This window comes from Patiria miniata, unplaced genomic scaffold (genome assembly GCF_015706575.1).
Source record: "Patiria miniata isolate m_02_andy unplaced genomic scaffold, ASM1570657v1 HiC_scaffold_5, whole genome shotgun sequence".
Taxonomy (NCBI): Eukaryota; Metazoa; Echinodermata; class Asteroidea; order Valvatida; family Asterinidae; genus Patiria; species Patiria miniata.
In genome coordinates this window covers 32,134,857-32,155,948 of record NW_024037072.1, presented here as the reverse complement: position 1 = coordinate 32,155,948, position 21,092 = coordinate 32,134,857, and the positions used below count along the sequence as shown (strand labels likewise).

Here is a 21,092-nt window from a genome sequence, read left to right as displayed (position 1 = left end):
ACCATCAACGTACCAAAGAAATCTGAGGGCATCTGTCTTTCACCGGTATCCTAACCTGATTGTACATGGCCTTAATGTCTGCTTGGACGGCAATACTGTGCTGACGGAATCGCAGTAAGACAGGTAAAACTTTATTGATCATATTTGGACCTTGCAAACAACGTTCGTTCAATGATTTACCTCGGAACTTACTGGCACAATCAAAAACCACTCTGAGCTTATCTGGTTTCTTGTCTGACTGCACTGCGTGATGAGGGAGATACCATATTCTATCTATTTTGAACAACTCACGTTCTGGGACCTCTTCAGCATAACCATTATTTAGCAGTTTCTCGACCTCTGCATTATATCTATCATAGCTGCTGACATCTCTTGATTGTGGGATGATAAGATTTTCTATGTAACTCCAGTACGCCTGTCGGAGCTCATCCTGGACATCTGCCTTGAGTTTTTTTAAATTTAGCTTCTTGGCCGAATCTTTTGCTTAATTTATAAGTGTTCCTGCGGCGAATTTTCCTTCTAAGTTTGGCTGAGATCCAAGGGTGAGAGTCTTTGGACTTGGTTGATCTATGAGGAATAAATAATTGAATCCCTTCATGGATGCCTTGCTTGAAGATATCCCACAACTGATCAGTTGTTGAGGTCTGTTCTGCCATGGCAATTTAATCAGCAATTTGGGAGCAGTGGCGTAACCAGGAATTTTTCAGTGGGGGTGGGGGCGCTGGGGGGGGGGGGGGGGGGCTGGAACATTTCATGGGGGGGGGCGTCATGTAGATCAATGATAATTTTGTTAGAAACTCAAAATCTGTGTGGGGGGGGGGGGGCGACTGGGGGGGGGCGACAAGGTTGCATGGGGGGAAGGGCTGTCAACCCCCCCCCCCCCCCCCCCCCGTGGCTACACCACTGTGTTCGACCCCAAACTTGTCATTTGTATCACACACCTTGTGGGAGCTGAAACGCCCATTCACCGAGCCACCTCGGGATTTTGGTGGAGATTATAGACAACCTCGTTCCGGAGTTCTTGGACATGGTGGAGGTATCGTCGACCGAGATGCCCGTCAGGTAGCCTTTCTTCCGCTTGACCCGGACGATGCCGAGCGGGGCCAAGACCTTCTGCTTGAAGAGCACTGTTGTCATGGTGTACAGGATTGGATTGAGGGCGCTGTTTATCGGAAGCACAAAGATGGCGAACCAGGCGTACACGCTGTTCGAAACACTCACACCTATATAGGTTGATATATAGGTTTTCCCTGCCAATTTCCCGAAAGTTCATTCACTTCTGAAAATCGGTCCGATTCATTTTCGTCTGAATTTGAATGCACGTCTGTAATCCATTTCAATTCAAAGAAAGTTTAATCGTTTTCATTGTCCGTGCATTCGGTTTTGAGAAACAGACGGCCAATTACGGTACCTGTGCATTCATTTACGCAAGCATACATTTTCTAAATTGAATTCAGGTACAGCTAATTTGATTGACGGTTAATGAAAAAAAAAACACCTAATTGTATTTGGTGCCGATGGCATTAAACTAAAAGAGAAATGGAATGCTGAATGTTTGAAATCGCCCTCCAAAAGCGAAAAGAAAGTCTTGCAAACGAACCTGAATGGACATAAACGAAAGGTGCTGCTCAATCAATTGATTGAACTGAAATGGAATCGAATGCTTTGGTAGCGAAAATGAAACGCGTGTTCAGAGCGATTCTCAAATTCAGACGAAAATGAAAGACTGATTTTCAGAGGAAAATGAACACTTTAGGAAATTGGCCGGGAAAACCTAAATTAAACATGTAGGTACCAGTGCCGACCATGCTTGTGTTCTTGAGAAAGATAATTCGCAGGGAGAAGACAAATATGAGTGATTGACATGACGTTAATTGTGACTGATTACAGAGCTGTATATAGACCATTATCATGTTGCGGCCATCTTGATTTGTTCCCATTCGAATCAACGTAACCAAAGCGAGACTGGAAAGAAAAATAGTCTGGTTTCTTTTCACACAAAAATATTATCACTTAGTACTGTAATTGGACACAGGGAACATGACTGAAATGGTGGCATCTTGCTAAAGGTCTATAAGCAATCAACGAATAAAAGTATCAAGACTTGCTTAACACTAGTCAAAATCCATAGAAGGTAATTGTTAGTATTTTGACTGACGAGGTGCTGCAGATTTACAGAAAAAGGGAAGAATGAAATTGCAATGAGCGGGAAAATTACCTCCCAATGCTACAAATTTAACAATTATGTTCGGCATCCAGCAGACGAAGTCCGTGGCAACGATCAGCGTGAACCTCTTAACCAGGGCCCAATCCTGGTTCTTCTTGGTCGATCTCATGGCCAGATTGGACCGCCGGATGGTAATGAACATCATGAGATAGGCGTAGGAGATGAATGCAAAGGCCACGAGGTTGAAGACGACAAAGATGACGAGGGAGAACTGCCACGCATTCGTGAAAGGCTGGTCGATCTGAAGGGGAAGACACACGCCGTTCCCCCTGTCATAAAACTCCCCGAAATACTCGGTGTGCAGCAAGGGAATGGTTGCCAAGGCGACGCCGAGTAGCCATAGCAACACCATCAGAAGACGAGCGTGGACCAGACTACGATTCTTGAACCGGAACGGGTGCACGATACTCAGGAAACGATCTATTGTAATAACAGTCAGAGTCATGATGGAAACCTCGCTGGAGAGAAGACTAAGAAAGCCGCTCAGCTTGCACGCGGAGCTGGTCCTCCACGCCAAGTCGTGGAGGATGTAGACTCCTCTAAAGATGACATCGTGGATACCGATGATCAGAAGGTAAAGCCCCATGAGTAGGTCGGCCACAGCCAGATTCATGATGAAGAAGGAATGCGTATTTTTGTCCTCTTTGACGAAACAGCGAGCGAGGTGTACGAAGGCGTTGCCGAGGGATACGAGGAGGGCAACGAACCAGACTGTTGTGACTGAGGAGACTGTTGGCCAGGAGGTTCTCAGCAGTGGAGATGCCATCGCTCTTCGGCATGCAAAGGCGAACGTGAGGAGCATAACCACACAAGGAGAAATGATCGAAGTAGCTGAACAACGAGATGAGAAGGAGACATAACTCATAACTTTGGCACACAAAGTGGAATAAAATTCGTTTTAGTGTACAATAATCTTTATCACACCAAATGAGTTTGACACATCAGGTACAGCTGTATTTTATAGCCCTAACAGTCCTGAATCCTCCAATTTCAATATAATTTTGCACACCCCCTGGAGAGTTAGGGTTAATGGAGTTGACTTCATCAATGCAATAACTGCAAACATTTTACGCCCAAAAAGAAATGTTTTATGTTGATACTTACATTGCTTTCAAACTCCTTAGTTTATCGAATATACCAATCGGCACAGATGTGAAGGGATTCTTGTTCAATTTGCTGCATAAAAAAGACAAGAAAGCATTTTGAGAAACAAAATCATGGACAGTTTTGCGCATACTTTTCTCGTAAATTAGAGTCACGTTATTGAGACGCTTTGATCTTCAAGTTACACCTTACACCAATTCTTAATGTTAATGCTGACAAAATACATAAATACATTGAAATTTAAAACGATCAATTTAAGCACTTTGCACACATGCTTTTAATTTTTGAACAATCTTTGAACGATGATACTTACAGTGTCTGTAGGTTGTTCATACCAGCAAAAGCGTCTTCCTCAAAATGCCGTATACTGTTATTGCGTAGAGACCTAGGTCCCAATGAGAGAAACAAAATGACAGGTGGATTATTTTTTTTATTTTCAGGTAACTTGCTTCAGATTTATAGCATTATTTGTTTTTCTTTGAATCGGCGAAAATACATTCGGGCAAATTGTGTCCATTACTTTCAAGAAGGCGACAGAATTGATTGTGGGTGTTTGTTCAAGAACCACTCAAAGAAAGATCTAACAAAGATCCTTTATACTCCATCACATAAATTGATCTTAGTGAGAGTCGTTAGACAGTCGAGAGTCATTTATATTTCCTAATAAGCTTAAAGGTTGATTTGCCACTCGAAGCTAACAAGTAGCATTTTCCGATCGGCTGAAAGTTCAAGTTAATCTCTTCAAAATGTCTCATATAAAGTTCATATTGATTGTCAAAGCTTGCCTACAAGCAACGCTTGACATTTATCTCTATTTAAAAGGGTACTTTGACGAGTGTTACGTTCAACGAGCAGATTAGTCTGGTTCCCTGTCCTGACAATTCCCCGACGCCCTGACGTCTATATTGTAGTTCAGGAAGCCGCCACCGGGCTAAATATAACCATGATGGCGTTTTTTTCAAAGCTCGGCTCCGTTTCCAGTTTGGCTTTATCATAACAAACTTTTAATGTTCCGGAAAAAAAATAGAAAAAGAAAATACGTGCTTCATATGTCATACAGTTGGATATTTCTGTAAGAAAACATTGACTAATGTTGAGCTGGAAACTTCAAAGCTAGGGACCCAAATAGCAGGCGAAGCCGAGTGGAGATGACGCCCAGTTTTGGAATATCCCTAGGTATTAAAACGCCGTCAGATTCAAAATAGTACATGATGCAGCAAAGCTCGCCCCTCGTACAATCCGAGTACAATACCTGATGCACAAAGTCGTCATTGAATTTCAGGGTGTGTTTTTTTTAATGCAAGCAATGAATATTCATAATCAACTCATTTTAAGCATTTTTAAATAAGCATGGCAGGTAAATATAACCTATGTTATACCCGGAAAAATACCCGGGCGCTATCCGAGAGTGTCGACAAAATGCATTCGGAAAACCTCGGACAGCTTCGAAAACGGGAGGCTGACCTAAGATTAATCAGAAATAGTCAGAATCTTTTGGTCAGACTACGAGCAGATTTACCGAAAGCGAACCACTTCTCTTTTTTTTCTTTTTTTTTATTGCAGCATACATGTACATCCTATTTTAAGCAATCACATCACGCACCTTAACATGAATATTTATCACGCTGTGTGGATGGAAGTCAATTAGGCTGTCATAGTGTTTTCTTTTCCTTTCCTTTTAATTAAACTTATCCCAAACAACAACAAAATGTTCGATGAAAATGGACATGGGTTCAAACCACAGATCTAGCGATCCATTCCACTGTCCAATAGGCCACTGTGGTAGCTCGACGAAAGCCGTTCTTTGAACAGCTTTAATGTACATGCATGACTGAGGGATAGCAATGGTGTGACGTCATTGTTATTTCTTGTGAATAAACATCGAACTAGCTGAATAATCATGATCCATTGACGATGTGTGCTGCAGATAAATACACCGCAACCAGACCAGCTCTATGCAAAACCGATTTCTCTTATAGGATTTGGTTTTTTTTACTTACAATGTGATGGCGCTTGTCAGATTGTGGAATAATCCTCTTTTGATCTCAGTCAACTTGTTGTCACCCAAATTTCTGAAAGAGAAGACAAACCTCAAAAAGTAATCTTTTATATCGCTTTTGATTTCTGGGCACAAAACCGCTTGACATTTACTTGCGGTGTTACCGGAAGTGCAATGATAATTTAACTTTAAAACGGAGGCGTGTGGTCTAGCGGTAGAGCACAGGATTCATGATCGTGAGGTTGTGGGTTGCAAGCCCCGCCGTGGCCATGCGTGATGTGCCCTTGGGTAAGACGCTTTACCTCAATTACTCCTCTCAACCCCGGTGTTAAATGGGTACCGGCATTAATCAATGCTGGGAAGGTAACATACTCGCTGTGGAGGAGGTTTGGCGATCCCCCTCTCCCCCCCCCCCCAGCAGCATATGAGTCTGGTCCAATCGCTAAAGAAAGAGAGATTGGCACTCCATTCCTGTGAACACAGGTTCGTCCCCTTCACCTTACCGTTACTGTAAAACAGAAGCATCGATATCCAAATGTTCAAGGCGGGACGATAAACGTGACAGGTCATCACTTGTTTAATTCTTATTTTCAAAGAAAACGATTTTCTTTTACTGCCTTTTAGGTGATAAAATGTCTGTGTGCATGTTGTTTCATTCAAAATAAAGTATTACGTAACCTTTAGAAATTGGCCTTCGCAACCATACGGCTGTGACACGGTAAGAGTGAATCTGTATTCCAGATAGCGTCTTATTTTCCCAAATCAGGTCGGAAGGCTAGTTTTTACTAAATCCCACGAAGCATTCAATACATGTATTGATATTCTAGGCCTACTCCATGTTCACATTTTTTTCCGCCATAACAGTTTTCCTCTCATTACTGCAGACAATATTTCGTACATTATACCCACGATCCATTCCTTCGTTAGCTCAGAACAGAATTTTATGATGCCCATGCATCATAAAAGTCAAAAAAGCTGATCTGTTTTTAGAGCGATAACAGTGAATCTGTGTTTCAGAGAGCGTTATATTTTTCCAAATCACTCCCTGGAAGGTAGTTTTACTAAATCCCACAAAACATTTATGATTCTACTCCATTTTCACATTTTCTTTACCATGACAGTTTTCCTCTCATATATCAATGCAGACAATATTTCGTACAGTATACCCACGATCCATTCCTTCGTTAGCTCAGACGAACAGAATTTTATGATGACCATGCAAAGTCAAAAAAGCCATGAAAATGTTTATTTTTGGATACGCATATGTTGCATAAACTCCAAGGACGTTAGAAACTCCGTCAACCTCCATATTAGAGTCTACCAATACTGTTTCTATAGTTTTTAGTAGCCATATGTGCAGCACCAGACAAGTTAGATCGTGTCTTCCACCGAGGCTCCACCGAAGTCCCATTAGAGTATTAACCTACATTCAAACAGTTTCTTTGTTTTTCCTAATTCGGTCGACTGGTTGGCTTTTAAGAACAATTTATCAATGCCAATTAATATTCATTATTGTAAAGCAAACAGAACAATTCATTAATACAACTATTTTCAGCAAGGATCTGTGTACGATTCACCCTGTATAATCTCAATGCCCCTCTTCTTCTGTGTTTCCAAAAGTCGGTCGTCCTGTGTCGAGAACATTTTTGTAAGTACCGGTACTAGCATTCAACGAGCTGCGCCTTTTGTAATACCTATACGGCAGATGTACCCTCAGACGGAACTTCGTGTCTCTAGAATATAGATGTTAGCAAGACGCTGGATTTAATTTGTTATCGGGCTGACCCCTATTACCTTTTGGTTTTGTCTTGCGTTCTTATATATCTTTGTTCGAATCGGGTGATCGGAATTATGCCGCAAAATTCACCGCATCTTTTCTTTCAAACGGTACAATGCATAAACTTGAAACTTAGTATGAATATCAACCCTGACCCCAAGATGAGTCATTTTAAAAATTTGGGTCCTCTTTTTCGACTGTCCCGATTACATCGAACATCAGTATTTTGTAATTCTGATGCACTCTTTAATGCAGTCGTTCGCCAAGAGTTATTATGAATAGCAAACTACCTACTCAACAAATAAGACACATTTGAAGTCGTTCTTAATAACACTTGAATAGTGGGATAGGGGTATTTGGTGGAATTGTGCCTTTGATGATACGAGCATGGAATTTGGCACACAGTCAGAGTATGTCATGAGAAAGATAACTGGCTATATGGCTATCACAGATTTGTCCTTTGGAAAAGAACATAGGTAGAATAACAAGCAATTTTTAAAATTTTCAAAATGGCTGCCATAGCTTGTTATTCTACCTATATTTTTTTCCAAAGGACAAGTCTGCGATGGCCCTATAACCAGACATCTTTCTCATGACATACTCTGACTGTGTGCCAAATGCCATGCTTGTATCATCAAAGGCACAATCCCATTACCTATCTGTCGTACCAGCGTGGCAAATCTACAAAGTACCAAGGTAAGAGCGACAGGAAGAATATCACATTGTGTGGTCTGATCAACCATGCTTTCATGATCGGTTTTGTCGTGTACGTGAAGTTGCTTGACTTTTACTACCGGGGTTTAGCAGACGGTCAAAGTTAGGTACATTTAAAATACCAAAACAGCGTAATTATTACAAACAAATGTAATTTCTTCCAACGGTTCAAGCCTTACATAAACACGATCCATTGTCCAAGACTGTGGCTTTTTGAGACTTCAGCACGATCGTCCGTTATTATATATTAAATTATAAGTGATTTAAGGCCAAAAGATTGACAGAATACTTTTATCTTAACCTTAGAACTGAATTGAGCGTTTTCTTTATTTTTTGTGCCGCTGAGGTATTGCCTTAGGAGCGGGTTTTTTTCTCAAATATAACTTTTCACGGGATCATCTCGGAAGGCTACATATTTGTTTACACAAAGTATTAAATATTAATATTTTGTTTTCTCCTTAACTAATTGCCTAATCCATTTTCCTCTCATATCTTAATTAATATTTCGTATGGTGTAGTCACGAACCATTATAGTGCCGAATATTTATCATGCACACGCAGACAGCAAAAGCCATAAAACGTTTATTTTTAGATAAACATATGTTGCATAGACTCCAAGGACATGGCTTCGTCAGACTCCACATTGTAGTCTATCGATACTGATTCTATTTTCGAGCGGCCATAAATTATGTGCAGCACCAGAACCGCACTACAAAAAAAAAATTAGGACATGTTTTCCAAAAGCCATTTTTTGTGTGTGTGTAAAATCGCTTGACCTTTACTTCCGGATTTACTGAAAGGTCAAAGTTAGGTGAATTCAAAAACAAAATATATATACATATACATATATTAAAAAAAATATAAAAAACAAATGGAATTTCTTCCAAACGATATAATGGATGAACAAACTGAGTAACAATTCAAAATGCCAAGTTTCCAAATGATGACGTGATCAATTCAGTCTAGGGAGAATTTGAATTGATCATTCCCCCTTTGTTTTATTCAAATCCATCACTCATTGCTCAATGTTGATGATTGTGGCACAAATGCTGATATCACCCACAGTCGTTGATGTAGGCACCCGAATGCTTCGACGTCATCAAACCGGACGAAAAAAAATCATCCAATCGTGGACCTTATTGTTCGGTTTTGTTTTCCAGTGGAAAGGTCCACAATTACATAGACCAACACCTCTTGCGCTTTTACATATAGCGGAGATATAGCATATAGCGGTGATTAGATGATAGATATCTTACGTCGGCATCTGCAGCCTATTTAGCTTCCCCGCGTTACTGGAGATAGTAGATAACGAACTCGCTGCGAGACACTGTACCAGGTCCAAAGCTCATCTAATTGTTAGAACACCATCCGACGAAACAAGGACAATTTCCAGAAACAAATATCCTTTCTTCCTGTTGTTTTACACCGAACTCACCATGCGTCTGTTAGCGTTGGTACTGTGCAGCGTATTTGCGGGTAAGATAGCATTATTCATCTTTTCTTTCAGCGAATCTTCTTGCGCTATTCTGTTGTCTATGAAGATGAAAGATTCATTTTTTGTCAATGCTGTTTTAATTTAAAATGTTGCATTTTATTTTTGTTTTTCAAAAGCTTTGGGCCTTTTTGCTGTCTGTTCTGCAAAAAACTTGCCACGTCAAACGGTGAGTGAAAATAGTTCGATAGTACGTTTTCTTTTAATTCATTAAAAAAGAATGTTCATTCTATTTCGTGAGGTTTCAGAGAGTTGTTGAAAGAATTGCGGTTTCTAAGTCGCATTTAGAGCATTCGATTTTGTTTCGTTTGTTTCAAATTAGCGTGTTGTCATCATTTGTTGTCCGAGATGGTTCGTTGGGTTTTTTTTTATTTCGGACCGAACAGGCAAATTCGATGTAGATTTGATAGAATGGCATGAATTTGCAATTTAACTTGGCATACAGTGAAAAATTGCCTGGGTTAATTTTACCCAAGAAGAGTGAAAACTGCAACTACTCAAAATTGGGTTGGAATTTCTGCTAAATTCAACCAAAACTTGTGGTCATACAAGGTGGTCTTCCAGTCTCTACTTTCCAAAGAGTGAAAATTCACTCCATTCGAGTGAAGATTCACTCCCACAGTCGGAAACTAGGGACTAGACGTTAAGAGCGAAATTTCTTCAATCGTAAAGATCGAGCTTTCACTCGAGCTTCGACTGAAGTGGTTCATTTTTCAGACTATTTCAATCGAAAAGGACAGTGATTTTCACTTTAAAACGTCTATAGTCCCTAATTTCACTCTTTTGAATTTAGAGAGTTGTGACTTCAACTTTTGGAACGACCCAATTTTGGGTAGTTGCAGTGTCAACCTTTCTTGGATACTTGACCTACGCAATTTTTTTCAGTGTGTGTATATCGACAAACGCCATTTGTATTAACGATAAGGAAATCAGTATCTATTTATAGAAATGTATGCATACTTATTCCATTGCACTTTCGTTTCAAATGGATACTTCCAGTATGTTGGCGAGTGGGGGATGGGGGATGACCAACATACCTAAATTGTTCTGGCCATGAACATTCGAAAAGGGTTGGGGTAGCGGAGGGGGGGGGGGGGGCTGGACATTATCTTCCTATGGGGCGCTATTCAAATCATGGTAATTATGGCAGACAATAGCGACAGATAAACGACCACTCTCGAAAAACACGGTTTTAGTGAAAAATACACAACTATCGTGGACAAATTCAGCTCATGTTCTACCACCAATCATGGTAACTCATAGGACTGTGCTTTTCTCAGGTTTGCACATTTCGAGTGAGGGGGCAAGGGGGTGCGGTTGGCGGGGGGAGGGCTGCGCCCCTCCCATCCCCCACACCCCCACCCCCGTAGCTTGGCTGCTGTTTTGTTAGCCTTGACCAAGGCGTTGGGCTTATCGATTCGCCGATAAAAAAAAATCGCCGATAAGAAAATCCCTAATCAACTTGGCAAGGCATAATTCCGTGCACATATCGATGCCCGTACGCTGCTAGTGAGAAAGCAACTTGTACCATACAGCAAGGCTATGCTTGTACATGTACGTACGCACGTACATGTACATCACACACGTACTCGTACAACAGCCATGCACTCACAGTACTGTACATGTACATGCATGTACATGTACATGCATGAGCTAGTCCGCGTAACCCAACGCCTTGATGGTTTTGAGTTGACCCAGCAAAACCTATTACGGTAATGAGGTACCACCCCCGCGTATATACTGAATTCTCATTGGTCAGCCCGCGATAGGCTAACAAACACGTCGCATCCGCGAAGAAACGCTGCAATGGCGGCCCGTTGCTGTGGGTGAAAGTCGTTCAGTCCCAGTCTGTCCGAAGCAGTATTGAAGGCTCCAACGAATTCTGCAGGTAATGATGTCATTAGACGATCGTTGCCCACTCAAATGGATTCATTACACGAGCCGAAAAACTCGAATCAATGTCAAATTGTTGAAAAAGTGACGAACATTTCGCTCTCGCTAAAAAGACATGGAAGACGCCATGATGACTAATGCATTATGCATGCCGCGCGACGTCACATGATTCTTGTGAAGCTTACGATTGGTCAGCTTAGAAATGAATTAATCATACTATTGGAAGGTTGTTTCATGTGATTGGTCCAAGACGAACCTACATAATCATCACGGCATACCCGCATACCTGAAGCCCGCCCATTTTTTTCCAAAACTGGACGAAAAAGTAAAGAAAGACATTAAACCCGGAAGTTGCAGACCCAACAAGGCGGTCGTTCGACAGGCCACGCGGCGCGTATATCCCCCACACGTACGTACGTACACCCACACGCAGAACATAGTAGGCCTACATTTACTGCCTTATTACACCATGCGTACAGTCCGTACTCACGTGTTTGTGCTTGCTGGTTGTGTTAGTACCAAACCGTTTGTACGGACAAGGGTCGGTGGTACGGTACACGCACGGACAAGGGTCGGTGGTACACGCACGTAGCCGCGTTGATTGTGGGTGCAGGGCCCGATTATCTCCCTTCGACAAAAAGCCGAGAGACCGCATTGAACAAGGCTACTGTTTTGTAATAATTAGGTATAGTATAGGCTGTTATGTACTTTTGCATTTTTTTTTGCTAAAGAAGGAATTTTTGTCATATTTAGATAGAGTTTACCTTCCTAAGCCAGAAATTCATTGGTAACATTTTTTTCCATCTACCATGTGGCGGCCATCTTGGATTTTAAAATGGCCGCCATTTTAATGCGGCCATAACTTGTATCATAACTTCGGACCTGATTGTCACATGAAGTCCATTTTGGTGGCAAACCCTATGTTTTTGATACCAAGGAACCTAAGTAAGGTGTTGTTGACGGTGTCCTCCCAATGGATGGCAGCCATATTGGATATTTCAAAATGGCCGCCATTTAGTACCTAATTTGTATCATAACTTCGGACCTGATTGTCATATGAAGTCCATTTTGGTGGCAAACCCTATATTTTTGATACCAAGGAACCCAAATAAATCATTGTTGGTGAGGTACTCTCAATGGATGGCAGCCATCTTGGATATTTTAAAATGGCCGCCATTTTGGAGATCATTTGTATCATAACTTCAGACCTGATTGTCACATGAAGTCCATTTTGGTGGCAAACCCTATGTTTTTGATACCAAGGAACCCAAGTAAGGTGTTGTTGACGGGGTATTCCCAATGGATGGCAGCCATCTTGGAAACTTCAAAATAACCGCCATCTTGGATTCATTTTAATAACAACGTACGTTGCAAGTGAATGTCGTATGAAGTCCATTTTGGTGGCAAACCCTATGTTTTTCGATACCAAGGAACCCAAGTAAATCAATTTTGATGGGGTAGACTAATGGATGGCAGCCATCTTGGATACTTCAAAATAACCGCCATCTTGGATTTCATTTTAATAATAACGTATGTTGCATTTGGTGGCAAACCCTATAAATGTGATACCAAGGAATCTAAAAAATACATTATTGATGAGGTATCCCCAATGGATGGCAGCCATCTTGGATATTTCAGAATGAGCGCCATTTTGCAGTTTAGTTTTTAAAGGGTCTCTATAGCCACGGTGACAAGTGTTGACCATTCTTGGACTGGATTGTTAATTATTGGCAATAGTAGAGCGGCATAGTGACAGAATTGTGCACTTTGTGGTTAAACTTGGCATGTCACGTCTTCATGTCTTGACGAGAATTTTCAGATATATAGGCATTTCATATCTGACCCCTGGTGACCTCTGTGAAGGGTCAATGAACGGGAAGAGTGTAGAATTCAGATGCCGCTTCAGCGGTTGTGTACAAAGTCTATGATGAGTCAAGAAATTTTTTCATAACAATATTGGAAATGTCTATTCAACACTTTTAATGACTGACCTTCATTGAGATGATATATGATAAAAAAAAAGTGATGTCAAGATGCAACATCTTTTCCCAATGAACTTTGTATACCCCAAATGCCGCTATTTATTTAATCTTTCAAATGCCACTTTTCATGACATGTGTGTAAGCCTTAATAGTGAAAAAGAAGTGTATTTTAACAATTATTCTATAGTATGTAATGATTCAGACCCAAAGACTATTTTGTCATGATCTCTGATCTCCATTTCCATGTTTTGAGAATATAAGAGGTACATCGGACAAGCATCACACTCTAAGAGTGACCAGCTAGTGGGCTGTGTAAAAAGGTTAAAAATGTGGTTACCAAAGTCCATCTGGATAGCAGAGTGTAATAAGAACAAAATAAATGCTGCTTGACATTTGTTAATACATTCCAATTGCAGCATATTGAGTCTGCCATTAATTAAAAAAGAAAAAGAAAATTGAATTCAGAGGTCACCTCAACATTTTTTATGCATGGGGTCTGAATTCAATACATGACTATGGAATAAATATGAAAGATATCATAGGAAAGTGAAGTTTTGAAGAATAATTGTTAAAGGTTGTTGACTGTCAAAGGTCACCAGAAGTACGAAATGCCTCTTATATCTAAAAATTGTCTTCAAGGCATGAAGAACCAACATGCGAAGTTTAATTTATAATTTTATCACAGATTGCACAATTCTTGGTATTATTGGGGCTATGCTGCTCCACTACAAGTACGTGCGGATGCTGTCTATAGTTAGCAATTAGTAAGTCCACTTCAGGTTATGTGTGTGCCTGGATTTCTTTTTGTTCGTAAGTGGCTCTCTGCATCAACTGCATCACATGCCCAGACAACCCTGGTCCTGTCGTGGCTAGGCTAGATATGAAAGCAGAGTCACAACTTTTGGTGACTCGACTCGACTCAAGTCCCTAAGGGTAAATGACTCGACTCAACGGCGAGCAAACGATCCGAGTTCTCATCAGAAACTTGACTCGACTCGAGCGAAGGATAATTAGGCTCGAGTCCTATATAAAAGCAAAACTTTGTGAAAAAAATAATAGCATTGACTTACGATGCAACATTTATGTTCATGCCGCTTTGCGAATACAGTTACAGCGGCCGCTTGTAATGTCCACGTGTCACAGACTCCCCATACCACATCATTCTGGAAGGTACAAAATACCATCCACCGAGAAACCGGATTTTAAACAAATTTTCCAATTTGTCGTTTCATCATTGGTTTTGGGCGATTTCTTATAAAGTTCTTGGATACGAACGCCGGCTTAATTTATGCCCTCCTTTTAAAGATTAAATAGAAACATACCGACTCTTAAATAATCAGAAACAGTTTTGTATAATGCAATTTGGTTTTGATGTCAGCGTATCAGCGAAATAAAATCTAGACCCGAAGCCCAACCAGATAGCCTTAATAAGATCGAAGTTTCACTTCTTGTTAACTGTTAGTGATACAAATGACTCTCTCTCTTGTCTTTGTTGTGTAGTTTTCAAATATTCGTAACTCAAATTGACTCAAGGTAAACATTTGACTCCACCCGACTCGACTCAAATTAAACTAATGACTCAAATTAAACTAATGAATCCAGCATTCATTATGATCGTGCTGTTGATGCCCATGAGGTAATTACACTCCAAGTATTATTCCATGTGGTTTGAAACATAGAGAAACCTGCCATCCATCGGGGTAACAATGTGTAGATTCCTTGTTATCAAATTTATGGGGTTTGCCACCAAAATATCCAAGATGGCTGCCATCCATTGGGAGAACTCCGTCAACAATGATTTACTTGGGTTCCTTGGTATCAAAAATATGACGTTTGCCACCCAAAATGGACTTCGTACGACATTCAGGTGCGACGTTATTATTGAAATGAAATCCAAGATGGCGGCTATTTTGAAATATCCAAGATGGCTGCCATCCATTGAGAGACCCCGTCAACAATGATTTACTTGGGTTCTTTGGTATCAAAAACATAGGGTTTGCCACCAAAATGGACTTCATATGACAATGAGGTCCGAAGTTATGATACAAATTAGGTCCGAAATGGCGGCCATTTTGAAATATCTAAGATGGCTGCCATCCATTTAGAGTACCCCATCGACAATGATTTACTTGGGTACTTTGGTATCAAAAACATGGGGGTTTGCCACCAAAACGGACTTCATATGACAATCAGGTCCGAAGTTATGATACAAATTAGGTCCGAAATGGCGGCCATTTTGAAATATCCAAGATGGCTGCCATCCATTGGGAGTACCCCATCAACAATGATTTACTTGGGTTCCTTGGTATCAAAAACATAGGGTTTGCCACCAAAATGGACTTCATGTGACAATCAGGTCCGAAGTTATGATAATGAAATCCAAGATGGCCGCCACATGGTAGATGGAAAAAAATGTTACCAATGGATTTCTGGCTTAGGAAGGTAAACTCTACCCAAATATGACAAAAATTCCTTCTTTAGCAAACAACATGCAAAGGTCAAAAATGTGACATAGTATACTATACTAGTAGGCCACTTTTGAGAAAATGCAAATAATCCTAAATGCTTTTCAATTTTGGAAAGTCTTATTTCACATGACATATTTGTTTTAGCTCCCTGGATTCTGCAGTGGATACCGAGGTTTCTGTACCTATGAATACAACCCAGTATGCGGAAGTGACGGGCACACCTATGGTACTGAGTGCTCCTTGTGTGCTGGGATCGCAAACGGGGACGTATCCAGCAGTGTTACATATGTCCCCGGAGAGTGCAAACGATAGAAAGTGTGACCTCATCAAACCCGATCGAATCACCTCCTACTATAGCAAAAACCGACTTAGATTTCAATACAACTAAACTTGAGAAAAATGTATACTGAATAATAGAAGGCTTTCATAATAAGTACAACGATCGATCGATATCTCTAAAAAAAAACTTAGTCAAAATATTGACTGGTGTTCCTAGTTATTGAAAACTGACTAGGAATTTAGTTAAACATGCAAAGTTTCATACTAGAAAAGGTAGTTGAATTTGACTCCAATTTTAGTTATTTGCATAACTACTTTTCAAAACTGACTGAAAAAATCTAGTCAGATTGACTGCTTTTCAGCACGCAGCTGACCCTGAACGGTTCATATTCAACCGATTTCTAGTCAAATCTGACTAATTTTTTTTTGGCAATCATTTTCTATAAACTCTTGCAATGTAGCTTACATTGAGCTTACTTATGTGACACATCTACACATTTTCGTAGTCTGGTTCCCGTCTCACAACCATATACCGTCACAGAGACGGATGCTAGTCTCTGTTTGTTGTCGTGTAATACTTACAGGTCTATTAGCTTTGTGTTGGTGGAAAATGAAACGCATTCAATACTGCTGATGTCGTTACGGTGAATGTTCCTTCGAAAAAAAAGAGAAATGATTTGATGTTTAGCTTATTCAGTTTTAGAAAACTGTTAACAATTTTTCCTGTCATCATTTGAAACTCTAGACCATAGCTAGCAGTTTTATTTAAGTGAAAGAAACTTGCATGTACCGACTAGACCAAAATGCTAAACGCTGCTAAGAAGACGAACATCTAACTTGCAGAGTTTATTTTATTCAAAAGTCAATAATCCCTAACGATCCTTCCTGCATATTTTACAATTCTACAGGGTGATATAAAAAAAGAAAAAAGGAAACCCAAATGGCAGGGCCATTTTGGTTATGAAGATCAGCATGTAGCACTTTGAAAATGTTGGATATAAAAGCCTAATAAATAAGCTTTCTTTCAGTACAAGAATCATTTAAATCACTTATGTGCCTGTGATGTTACGGAATTTTAAATACAACTACCGTTTCAAAGATCTGTCCACGGATCACAAAAAAAAATAAGTGTTCTTTTAGCAAAACGAAAAAAAATTCACATAGGGATGTGTGTCAATTGTTTTAGTTTTGCTGATAGAACACATGCCCGAGGCTTTTTTTGGTGATCCATGGGCAAATCTTAAAAACAGTGTCTGTGTTTAAAATTCGGTAACTTGACAAGTACATGAGAAATTTGAATGATTCTTGCACTAAAAGAAAGCTTATTAATTGGGCTTTCACATCCTAGATTTTGAAAGAGCTACATGAAGAACTTCGTAACAAAAATGCTCCTGACATTTGGGTTTCCTTTTTTTTTTACTCACCCTGTATTGATACGATCTGAGTCACAAAGGTCATTTTGGTGTATTTTTTTTTTAATTATCAGTGGAGTTGTTTGCATGCCTGAAATACTTCTTGTTATAGTGATGATACTAATCGGTTTTGTAGTCACGTCTTTTTCCCGAGTCCCCAAATATATTGCAATATGGTGGAACAACACGAACGAAGCCGGTATAAAGCACCGACGCTTTGTTGGTGAACGATTTGAATTGAAAGAAATACCAGTTTTTGGAAACATATCTATACTTGCAGCCAGACTTCGAATCGTGTCTGAGTCCGAATTCTTTTACAAAATCTCGGAAATTTTCAGTAAACCTTGCGTCCACATTCTCAGTCTCTGACCCATAATCAACGACCCATAATCGGAATCGCCTAGTGTCTAGTTTTTCAGCTTTAACTGTTGCTGTATACCAGCTTATATTTCATGCATACGTCACACAGTTTACCCATTCCTATTGGTCGAGAGCCCGATATTTTCAGAGGGCCTTACCATTGTATAACCATGTATACCTATAGAGGGGTGCTTTGTTGATCGAAATCGTTGAAAATGAATAATTTTTGACTTGTTTTGACTTTTGGTCCGAAAAAGTTTAGTTCCTTTTTTGTTTAAACCTAAAATGACTTGTGAATGGGAACAAATATGTGCTTGGTCGGTATTAAACACTCTGTTTAAGACTTGTTGGAGCCTTTGACTCGGGTAATTATCAGCATTCCAGACTCCAACCGGTCTTAAACAGAGTGTTTAACACCTCCCAAGCACACATTTATTCCCTTATTATAGCTGACTTATCTGGCTCAGAAAGTGTCTCGACTACAAAACTGATAGTTTGAATGGAGAAGTAGGTGACGTGTAAGGTGGTGACGGAGTAAGGTGGTGGGTGGGGATAACGACAAAAAGAATATGACTTGGAATTTTCTACGTGGTATATCAAAAGTTGCAATGGAGGAATAAAGCTTACAAGGATCGGAGATCTCTGAGTGGTCTGAAGAGTTCTGCTGGTATCGACGATAATCTGTTTTGTGAGATGTGCCTGCGAAATATGAAGATGTTGATTTGTATAGCAATATAATTCTTGCCGAACAACAATACGTAGTAAAACTCTGAACCCCTAAGATTGCTTTACACTTTGGTTATTATACAAATAATGAATGTTTATAAGGGCAATGGTTAGAATAACTTGGTGGAATGTTCAATTCCACGTGGCAAAGAATGGAACATTCCATCCGTCGCCGAATGAAATTATTCTTGCCATTGCACGAATGTAAAACATTCATTATTTGAAAAGTCACAACACCTGAATAAATCCCCGTCATCTGATTGGTCAGAGCCACTAATAGTGTGACCGGGCAATCGAACTACTATTTACCGTGGAATAGAACTTCAATTTTTACGGTGCGGCTGGGACTTGGGTTTGGACGAATAATTCAATGACACGTGATCAACGACCCACCAATCCGATGACGGGGATTTACTTAGGCGTTGTATAAAAATAATGACATATTTAAACAAAGCAAATACAACACAATATACGAACAAACATTGAATTTTTAAAACGATCGTTTTAAACATCTCACTCACATGAAGTAAATTCCGGACGAATCTTTGAATACCCCCATCTCGATCTCAGCCTGTCGATTGCCACGTATATCGCTGGAAAAGAATAAATAAATAAATAAATAAACAAACAAATAAACAACGTCGCAATAAAGGCAGGTACTGCTTACATGCACCACCGTCTTTTCAAAAAAAATGGTTAAAGTGGTCAGAAATTGCCTCAGATCGCACCACAGAGCTTCTAGAATCCAACAAAATTTCGGGGCCTTAAGCGGCCTATATCAATAACATAACAGACAAATATTTGAAATGAAATCTCAATTCGTCATTTTTTTCTCGATATTTTCTTGCTATCTTACGGCGTCATAGTCTTTAAATTAAAAGAGGACAAGGTTGTTATTTGTCAATTATCATACTTACAGATATTCCAAGTTGTGCAGGCCGAACAAACTTCCTCTGACAAGCCTTGTGAGGATGTTGTACGATAAATCTCTTTGAATGGGGAAGGGAATAAGAAAACGATAATATATAGGTTAATAATTGAATATTTCTTACGGGAGCTATTAAAAGAGTGTGCCACTTCGATAAAATTATGCGCCTATCAAATGTTCCCCCCTCCCCCCACCTCGCTGCCCCAGGTCCGATGTTGGGATTTGGTCACGTTTTTCATGCCCCAGGATGGCGCTTTCGGGAACTGATATTACATTGTTACCATTGGCGTACTACATGGAAAGGCAATCACTAGTGCACCCCACGTATGTATGTATATCGGGGCATGGTCGGGGATTGTCCCTTAAATTTTGCCCGAGGGGTGGGGATTTTGTCACTTCAAAAGTGACAATCCCCACGTCTACGGTGGGGCAGCCCAGGGAGAGGGGTGGGGGAAACAATTGAAAGGCGCATTACACTTAACAGAGAAATTTCTAAACAGATATCATATGTGAATATTTAATGCCTTTTTAACTCCGATTTCTAACAACCCCCCAAAACAAAACCTTAAAAAAAAATCATCGGTTTGATAACATCAACATCATGTTCAAGTCGCAACTTCTCCATCTTAGACACTATGGGCTTATTCTAGGCCTTGATCTCGGGCATGCACCAGAATTATTTAGAAGCCTTTTTGATATGTAAAAACAAAATAAAAAAATAAAAATTGAAAACGTTAATTGGCGTGATATCATTGGCCTCGAGTCAGAACACGCAGCTACACTGAACCGAAGTCCACGTTCCGAAAAATCCCAAGAAGCTGAACTGGGGACGCAGCCAATATTTGGAAAACGAAAATGATAATTCTCGGTATTAAAAAAAAAAAACTCAGTCCGCCATTATGCAGAGCGATAACGCAGGGAGTTCCAGTAAAAACGTGCTTGCACACTTTCTCTTCAGAATAAAAGATATGACAAAAATGGTCTCCCTCGATCGCGGTGTGTCATGTGTTAGTCTCGTAGATGATTTTAAAAATCTTGTCTTTGTTTGAGTTAAACAAATGGGATTACAAAGAAAGGTATTGTTATAATCAAACTCACAGAGTGACTAAACGATTTTGTGTTGCAAACATTCTCGGCGGCACATCTTCCAAATCACAGGCAATCATCCGTCTGCAAAAAAAAAAAAATCAAGTTACCTTTTTGTTTATTGTTAAAAGGCTTGTATTTCGCATCGATTAGTCTCCGGTTTCTCTTTACACAAATCATTTGCACCATAATTACTTTACTTCAGTATCGCAGGAGTTATCGTTGGTAGCATATACTCACAATGTTTGTAAATCTGTCAGCGATTCAAAAGTCCCTTCCTCGACGTTTTGCAGTTCGTTCCTGGATAGTAACCTAAAGAAATCGACATTAAAAACAGAAACGGATGTTATGATTAACTGGAATCATCAAACCCAGACAGAACATCACTTCGTTTGAATAGGCCCGTGTTTCATTAGAGAACCATTTTAACAAACTATTTGCAGAGAAGCAGAGATACTTTTGTGTTCGACTTCGACAAACAATAATGACCGGATGTAAGATTCATAAACTGACTTGCGGCGCATCATAAGCAAGCACAAAGTAGTTTGAAAACGTCCAATGACATTTAGTATGGGCCTTATACACGAGTCGGCCATATTGAACTGCAAGTGAGATAAAATCTTAATTTTTGGAACTGGCGAAGAG

At 40.0% G+C, this 21,092-nt stretch overlaps 1 long non-coding RNA gene and 1 pseudogene across 1 annotated transcript; both read right to left on the bottom strand.

Annotated features, from left to right (window-relative positions):
* Positions 1 to 519: 519 nt before the first annotated feature.
* Positions 520 to 18,916, bottom strand: LOC119741378 (annotated as a pseudogene).
* A 37-nt stretch (positions 18,917 to 18,953) lies between these two features.
* Positions 18,954 to 20,526, bottom strand: LOC119740311. The gene is made up of 3 exons (XR_005272665.1): positions 20,460 to 20,526; positions 19,351 to 19,422; positions 18,954 to 19,026 (listed from the first exon to the last, which is right to left on the bottom strand). It is a non-coding gene; the product is annotated as an uncharacterized LOC119740311 (long non-coding RNA).
* Between the last annotated feature and the right edge of the window lie 566 nt (positions 20,527 to 21,092).